Source organism: Macaca nemestrina, chromosome 16, assembly GCF_043159975.1.
Source record: "Macaca nemestrina isolate mMacNem1 chromosome 16, mMacNem.hap1, whole genome shotgun sequence".
Classification (NCBI taxonomy): domain Eukaryota; kingdom Metazoa; phylum Chordata; class Mammalia; order Primates; family Cercopithecidae; genus Macaca; species Macaca nemestrina.
In genome coordinates, this window is record NC_092140.1 from 99,785,722 (window position 1) to 99,795,010 (window position 9,289).

At 36.6% G+C, this 9,289-nt stretch overlaps 1 protein-coding gene across 5 annotated transcripts in view; it reads right to left on the reverse strand.

Moving 5' to 3' along the window:
• Positions 1-9,289, reverse strand: part of LOC105490223 (cyclin dependent kinase 8) — a 150,136-nt gene that overhangs the window by 23,456 nt on the left and 117,391 nt on the right. The gene's annotated exons all lie outside the window — the stretch shown is intronic.

Here is a 9,289-nt window from a genome sequence, read left to right on the forward strand (position 1 = left end):
AGATGATTTAATACCAAGTAGCAAATTAATTACAGGCAAGGAATCACCAGAAATCCTTTTTTGGAAATGACGAAGTATGCACCTACATTTAAATAAATGAATTATTGAGGAATTTAACAAAGTACTTTAGAAACAAGTTAGTAAAGTAATAGGAATTTTTCATGACAGGAACAGTTTTGAGGTTTTCATTTTTAAGTGAAAAAGTAAGCTAAAATTTAAAGTAGGAGTTTACAAAGGTTTCAGTTTTTAAATCTTTAAAATATATACTGATTGCCATCTACAGTCTTTTATGATGGTATCTACTACACTAATGAATAAAGGCTGCCCTTTCTTCAGGAAAGGGAAGGAGGAGCAGGAGTAAGGCGGGATGAGGGGAGAGAAAGCAGAAAAAGGAAGAAAAAGGCAACGGGTTTACTCCTTACTCGCTCTGCTATTCTGCGATCTACTTGATTTGACTTGAATTTTACCAGTCTGCTAAATAAAAGTGAAACTAGATTAGAACACCTCTTCGAATACTGACATAAATCACTTTAAAATCAAAGATCGTAATGAAGTCTATTTATAGTGGTAACCATTTCACAGGCTTCGCTGACCAGATAGAGTGATGGCCCCTAAGCTATTACTGCCAACGTTTAATGTATAGTATACGAGCCTATCACCTACCAAAGATAATTATTCCCAGCCAAAAAAAAAAAAAAAAAAAAAAAGTATTGCTGAAATGGCAGCATTGACATCTCAGAGGTTAAAAACTCCTACGATTTTTAAAGTTGAGTCCACTAGGCACCAGAGAGGTTAAATGACTTGCCCTAAACATAATCAGCAAGACTGGGTAGCAGCAGAGTCTGCCCTGTCTTTGAATAGTCTGGGGCTCCCTTCCTAATTTATCATCCTGAAAGTACTTTTATGTAGCAATTTTTGGAATTAATATGTACTGCTGTAATAATAATACTGATGTTTTATTCACAAAAAATCTCAGAACCTCTATCACTACTCCCCCGCCCCCAGCCCCCCAAACACACACACACTTCTAACCACAACACTAACAGTAGTCCCTGGGAGCTACACACAGGTGCTACCCAGGACAAATAAAATTGTTTTCATGCACCACAGTAATCAATCAACACTGGTTAAGTCTCTGTGGTCTCTTAGGGCCCAGCCAATTTCAGAGAGAAACCAGATTTCTGAGATAGTGCAAACTGTTGAAGGCAGAGAAAGGCTTTCCAAATGGAATCAGGCAGCATTTCTACTTGGCTAAGGGGAAAAGGCTTGCTCCCAATTCACAATGTGGACTCAGGAAGAAACTTCCATGTTTATGCTAGAACTCTCCTCTCATGGTTCTTCAGAGCAGGACTCCCTAAACACCTGCTGAATACACTCCCTACTCTTTAATCCCATTTTGAGTCTCTTCCCTCAAATTCATCCTCACTTCTGCTGCCAGGGTCATTTTCATAAAAGACAAGTCTGATTATGTCACTCTCTTGCTTAGAACCTTCCACCTTCCACATGGAAAATTATTACAAGAAGACTAGGTAAAAACAGCAGAACACAAAATGATATATAGATTGTGATTAGAACTAGGTTAAAAAAAAAAAAAGTTCCTGTGAATAAGGACTAGAAGAATAAAAGTGTAGAGTGATGAGTGTATGAATGAACCTTTTCAAAAATGTCTTTGCTTTCACTATGTTTTACGATTATGATTAAAATATTATTTTGGTTGGGTGCAGTGGCTCACGCCTATAATGCCAGCACTTTGGGAGGATGAGGTGGCAGGGCTGCTAGAGTCCAGGAGCTCAAGGCCAGCCTGGGCAACACAGTATGACCCCACCTCAACAAAAAAATTTTTTTTAAAAATTAGCCAGGCGTGGTGACACATGCCTGTAGTTCCTGCTGAGGTGGGAGGATCGCTTGAGCCTGGGAGGTGGAGGCTGCAGTGAGCCGTGATCGTGCCACTGCACTCCAGCCTGGGCAACAGAGTGAGACTCTATCTCAAAAAAACAAAAACAAAAAAAGGCCAGGCACAGGGGCTCACGCCTGTAATGTCAGCACTTCAAGAAGCCAAGGTGGGCGGGTCACCTGAGGTCAGGGGTTCGAGATCAGCCTGGACAACATGACGAAACCCCAAGTCTACTAAAAAATACAAAAATTAGCTGGGCATGGTGGCGGGTGCCTGTAATCCCAGCTACTCGGGAGGCTGAGGCAGGAGAATCACTTGAACCTGGGAGGCGGAGGTTGCAGTGAGCTGAGACCAGGACATTGCACTCCAGCCTGTGTGACAGAGTGAGACTCCGTCTATAAAAAAAGAACACCTACTTCTACTTTAACTTTGATTGGTCCTCCCCCACCCCTACATGAGGTGCAGTCCTTATGACGGGATGCTTCCCACCATCGGCAGCCCTGCCTTCCCTGCTTCCCACTGCTCCTGTTGCCTGTTTTCATGGTTTTACCATTATTTGAATAGACTGCAACCTTTCACAACTATGTCACTGCTATGCCGTTCTTTGTCCCTAAGCTTTCTTCTGCTCTAAAATTGGATTTTTCCCCTCTCCCTTAATGACAGAAGTAATACACAGACATTTTCTCAATTAAACAATTCAAACTATAAAGCTGCACACAGTTAAAAAAGTCCCCTTTACCACCCACGCCTCCTTTACCCTACCCCAAATCCCACTACCTTCTCCAGAGGTCCAAGCTGATTAGATTGCCGTGACTGACTTTTCTAACACTGGAGTATTCCATCCTAAAAGATTCTCTCCATATCTGGCAAAAGCGCAGTGAATACGTGCACAGGTCTCTCCTCTGTCCATCGGAGATGGAGTGGAAAAGATCTCACACCATCTTTTTTTCTCCTTCCCTCTTTTTAAACACATTTTCTTACTCATTCAGCAGCTGGGACACAGTTCTGAAAAGCCCTGGGATGGATGGTATTGGCTTGGCACTTGACGATAGGGAAAATCCCTCTCTTGCTTTTCATTTCAGGTTTCTTTTATTCTAGACTTACTGGACTGGTCGAGTTCTAAATCTTAAGTTTGACCACTGGTAAGAGGATAAATAGTATCTTTGTCAAGGTCCAACCTAGTATTAAGAGTTTGGGGTCCAAGCTCCAGTTAATAATTAAAAAACTACTTTGCTAGGTAACTCACTGCCTACTGCGCCATCTGAAGCAGATTCCACCTTACCAGCATCTCACTTTTATCCCAACACTCTCTCTTAAGTGAATTCTGATTCTGTTTGGGCATGGTATAGTCATAAACAAAAGCCAATGGTCTTCATTGTTGTTGTAATGGCACTATTTAGAAATGATGGGTCCCTCCTCATGTTACTTTCCATTAGCACTGCATACGCCCCAGGGAATGATAGTATGATTTAGTAGACAAATCAAACTCTAAATTTCTTCTCTTCTGAATGTAATCTAATGGGAATCTCAAGAAAAAAACACAGGAAAGGCCCTGTCACGGGTTCTGTTTTGTTGTTTAATCAGTATTAAGACTTCGAAAGACTTGATGAATACTTTTTGTTTTAGTACTTAGTGCCATCTTGAAACAATATTCTACTCGCCCAAAAAACTAATTTCTTGGTTCCTTTTCTTCCTTGTCTATCAGTAGCAGAATTTGATAGCAAGTTTTTAAGCTCTAGCACCAAAACTTTACATGTAAAGTGATTAGAGGTAACTCTGGTAAATAATCTCTGATCTTTTATATGCTATCAAACATAATCACCTTAAAAGAACATATAGAACTTTTCTGGTGACATTCTGATGAGGCATACACTCCATTAAACTGTATTTTTTGCCATGGAGATCAGAAATCCTACATGATTTAAATTATAATATCATGGCAACATCTTCAAGTACAGCAAAGCCATGCACAAAAATAATGATAGATCATCCTTGATTGCCAGCTGAAAAATGATATAAATCAATGAGATACTACTGTTTGAAGCAATGGGTTCCCTTATCTAATTGTTGTTTTATTTATCCCAGGCTTTTCTTCTTGTTTTTGCTGCTGCACTCCCAAAAAACTCATTGATATTTCCTAAAGCAGATGTTTGTATTGCAGGGACAACCATCCTGGCAGAAGCTTTCTGTTCTCCAGCATCTGTCATGCTGGAGGAGAGTGCACCAGTGATTTTGGCATACACCAAGGATAGCAAATAGCTTTCGTTTTAGGAGCCAACTCTGATGGAAAAATAAAGAATTCAAAAAGCTCTATCTTGAACAAGGACAAGGACTGGGTTGAGAAAGAAAATGCCAGCATTTATCAGAGTTATCTGACATAGGAAGTGGAGAATGGTGGCACATCTGCCAAGTTAACAGCAATAACTTTATTCTAGGGGTGAAATGAAGTCTTCAGATATTTACTAATGTATGAAGGCAAATTGGAGATTTTGAGTCAACAGGAAAAGTTGATTCTTGATGGATCTCTCCATTAAAAGACGACGACGATCCATAAGAAACTGTATTGTCAGTGCTTTTCTCTGTCATCTGTCCAGAATTAAACTTCCACAAATGTGGAAATAACACAGCCTGGTGGTAAACTTTCTACTTACTCTATGATTATTTCGTACAATACACACTGAAGGGAGTGACTGACACATATCTTACATTTTAAAAGTCCTATGAGATTCAAAAGCAGGCAGCAAAGTCTTAAATAGACACATATTCAGTAAGTTTTAGAAACTGTTTTACTGAAATCTTCTAAGGAGTTAAGTGATAGAGATAAATCTGGAAATCCAGTGATGATATCTTTATAATACAGTTTTTCATCTTTTTTTCAGGGGTATGAATTTTTTACCTCTAATACTAAAGTTTACTCCAGTATTACTGCCGAACACCTTTAAGCTCAAGGAGAAATTATCCACTTCTAGTAGAGTTGTTTCTTGCCTTCCTCTGTTTAAATTGGAAAAAAAGCATAGAATTCTTAACCAATTCTGTTTCCTGATAAAAACAACATGAATGTTAAACACCTAACTTCATCCTCTACGGTAAACAGTTCAAATACTATACATTCATTCTTATGTTTACTGAATTAAGAGGCACTGAGGATCAACAGAGACACAAACAAACAGTTCCTGCCCTCTAAGAGGTCATAGTCTAGACTAAATGGGTGAGATAAATTCAGGAAAGGGAGAGCTTCACAGACGTGGCTGCCTGGCATCTGAGAAACAGAGTGCCTCCAGGACTCACTGAGATCTTGCATGCAAAAGCCACAGAGCTGGGGCTGCACCCTCTGTTGGGAGATAAAGGGAGCACTCAGAATGTGCCACACACTGGCAGTACTCAAAAATCATAGGGATATTAACTAGTTTTTGACTTACCTAAGAAGTCCCATTTCAGGGGGAATGAAAGGGGTTCTTTGACTGTCATCTTCAATGCAAATCGAGGTATTTTATAAAACAAGAATTTCACAAGAGTAATAGTGCTAATAAAAGATAGCATTTTCTTTTTATAACTCCTTCACATTTTCCTCCAATCCATTCTAGTAACCCTATTTCGTCTATTCCTATTAAGAACAAGTTAAACTAAAATGGTCTTTTATCAATGGTCTATCATCAAAAGTATTTAAAATAATAAACATTGTTCAGATTAGTTTTAAATTAGTATCCTTAAAATCCAAGGTTTTTTTCTTTTTTTTTTTTTTTTCCTGCAGGTATTATGGGGTTTTGAGTTTTTAAATTACAAAATTCTTAAGCTGCCTACTTTAGGCAACTGAGGCATAGCACAGTAGTTTAAGTGCTAGGAGATCAATATGGGACAGAACCTTCTATTTTCACTGACACAAAGATCATTTACTTCTTGTAGCAGAGCCTAGCACAGGTAATATTACTTTCTTAACAATGCAACATGGATGTACAGTACACAAACTGCATGGCAATACAAATACACTTTTCAATTTCTGGGCACAGATACAACTTATTTCTAATAAAGAATGTGTACACATATTAATATATGTGTGTATTTTTTTAATAGAAATGGATTTTTCATATCTGATTCATTAATTGCATTTTTGCAAAGCTGTAAAATTTTATAACAGTTTAAACAAATTCTAATGAGTCAAGTAAGAAAAAAGAGATAACTAAGTTGAAGACTAGAAGGCTGAATAACATCAAGGAGACCAAATGCATCTTAAAAGGAGAAGTATCAAGGCACAGAGATAGTATCAAAAAACTTTTAGCTTTCAAAATAGTTCCTTTCTTTCATTATTATGAATTTAACTTGATTTATTTAAAAAGTGAACATAACTTACATTCAAATCTGAAAATCACTCTAACTCCAATTATTATTCTAAACAATGCTAATTTATAGATTTGGTAATATACCAGAACTAACTTTGCTTTGTGTACTATCTTCCCAAGTATTACTTCCTTGACAAATCTAGATGTTTGTGTATTACTTTTACTAACTATATGGTATTTTTCTATTAACAGACACTTGTTTATGCCACTCCCACCCCCTACTTTTGGCAGCAACCCTAATGATGTTCCCATTGCCAGGGTAAAATTATGCTCCCTGCCCATCCCCCAGAGCCCTGATACATGCACCATATAATTTCCTTGGGATAAAATCTCAAAAGTAGAATTATCAGATCAAATCATGCTAACAGATTGACTGTTCTAAACCTGGACTTTTAAAAACTTTTTAAAGGTAATAATATCCCCTATAAATCTCATTTTATCCGTTTACAGACATCTTCATTCCGTTCTACAGCCATAGATGCTCCATTATGTGCATATTTTATATCATAGTTTACTCAGTGTCGTATGCTTGCATGCTTAAGTGGTTTCCAATATCTTGTAATTAAGAAACAATGCTGCAATGAGCTAACTTTGTGCATATATGTTTACACTATTGTGGTATATTTTTAGGACAAATTCCTAAAAGCAGAATTCACTGTGTGGAAAGATACATGCCTAGGTAGATTTATTATGTATCATCAAATTTACTTCTCCAGGTGTTGAATCATTTTGCATTTCCATTTGCAATATAAAAGGGTGTCTATATCTTAAGAGTGATAGGCTATCTTTTGGTGAGCCTGGACAGTAAGCAGGCAGTGAAGCTGGGCACCATCCTCTCTTCGTCAACTCCAAAACACAGTACACCTTGGGTTTTCAAGAGACTTTTGTGTTCTGTTTTCTAAGCTTCAAAGGTAATACATGCTCAATGGATAAAATTCATAAAATGGAGAAAAGCACAATGAAAACAAAATCATCTATGATCTCTGAACTAACAATGATCACTTTAAACATTCTGGAGTAATCTTTTTGTCTTTTTTTCTCCTTATAAAATTTAAAAGGTATCAAACTAAATATACTGTTTGCATCCTTCTCATTTAGTATTATATCACTAAAATTTTAATCTGGAAATTACTCTTCTGATAGAATCTTTACAAAATTACCTTTCTGACATGGATTTACCATAATTTATATAGCTCACTTCCTATTCAACATTAAGGAGGTTGTTCCTAGATCCTTAAATTAAAAAAAAAAAAATGCCTTGAAAACATTTCTGCATGCATCTATCAAAAATTCCTAAAATTGCTGGGTAAAGATTATAAACATTTTTAAGGTTTTTTGATATGTATTAACAGATTTTGTAAATTCAACATTATCATTTATAGAAATAACACCATCAAGTATAATAAAATCAATCTGTAAAACCAAAAGCATAGTTTTGTTTTATTGACAAGACTTTTGTTATTAAGCTAACATACTCATATTGATTCTCTATATTCTAGATAGTAAAGGTATATTAAATTATTTTTGCCATTTTCCTAATATACTGCTTTTTTCTTGCTACTAAATCTTATATTTACATTTCACATTCTATAAGAGTGTTTTTACAAGAGCTTTTATATTCAGCCTATTTATCACATCTTTAGTGCTATATGTCAATTCTTAAATAGGAATTTACCACCTGCTGTAGCTGGACTAAATATGCTAAGTTTCTTATACGCATTTAATATACTATGATCCATATGGGCTAGACAATAGTTTAATATACAAGTAATAACAAAAATTTAATTAAAGCAAGAAAATTCTTCTCTCTAATTACTGATGATAACGAGCAAGGCTCTTCTTTATTGTGAAATAGCTTCTAGATTCTTATAAGTTCTCATAATAGCATGAATCTGTTCATGAATTTTTTTTTTGAGACGGAGTCTCGCTCTGTCTCCCAGGCTGGAGTGTAGTGGCATGATCTCCGCTCACTGCAAGCTCCGCCTCCTGGGTTCACGCCATTTTCCTGCCTCAGCCTCCCGAGTAGCTGGGACTACAGGCACTCGCCACCACACCCAGCTAATTTTTTGTATTTTTTTTTTTTTTCAGTAGAGATGGGGTTTCACCATTTTAGCCAGGATCGTCTCGATCTCCTGACCTCGTGATCCACCCGCCTCGGCCTCCCAAAGTGCTGGGATGACAGGTGTGAGCCACCCCACCAGGTCTATTCATGAAATTTTTTTAACACATCTGATACTTAAAAAAAAACACACAATCTTTTTTCTCCTCTAGAACATAACACGTGCTTTTGTAGGAAAGTTAATTTTCAAATACAATTAAGAAAATACAATTAGCTACTCAAATTTACTTTTTTTTGATAAATTCTTTTGTTAATATATTTACACTGTAATTTATTTTCACTATTGTATAGTCTGCTTTTGTCTGTAACACTGAAACATTAAACTTACCAAAAAAAATTTTTAATGACTACATAACAGTTCACCTTTTGTGTGTGTCATAATTCACTCAATGAAACTATTCTCTAGTTGTTAGACATGTAAATATTTTATAATTTGTAATTAGTACCATCAGTTCTGTGATGGCCATTGCACCATTCTTTGTAATATCTTTTTTTTTTTTTTTTTTACAGCTTGCATATTTATTAAACAAATACTACTAAAATACCTAAAACACATTGGGTACTTGTCATGAGTGCATCAGTAAAGATCACATTGTTACAAAAGCCTGCATTTTCAGCAGTACACAACTGCAACTCTACATAAATGCTACAGATGCAGAATACTGTTTTCTTCCTCTATTTACACAGCTGATATACCTATTCTAACCAAGGAGGGAGCGGAGGAATGCACAAGAAACTCAGGCCAATGGGGGAGCAAGAAGAAAACGAAGAAGTGCAGTGCATGCGTCATCGGTGTTGAACAGTCAGAAGCAAAACAGTTCAGAACAAGGCCAGCTCTGTCAAAAGAAGAGCTAAAAGACAGTTATATAAAAATTAAGGTGGGCTTTCAGACCGGCTAACACAACAACATTCCATGAGTAGATAGTATTTTATTTTTGT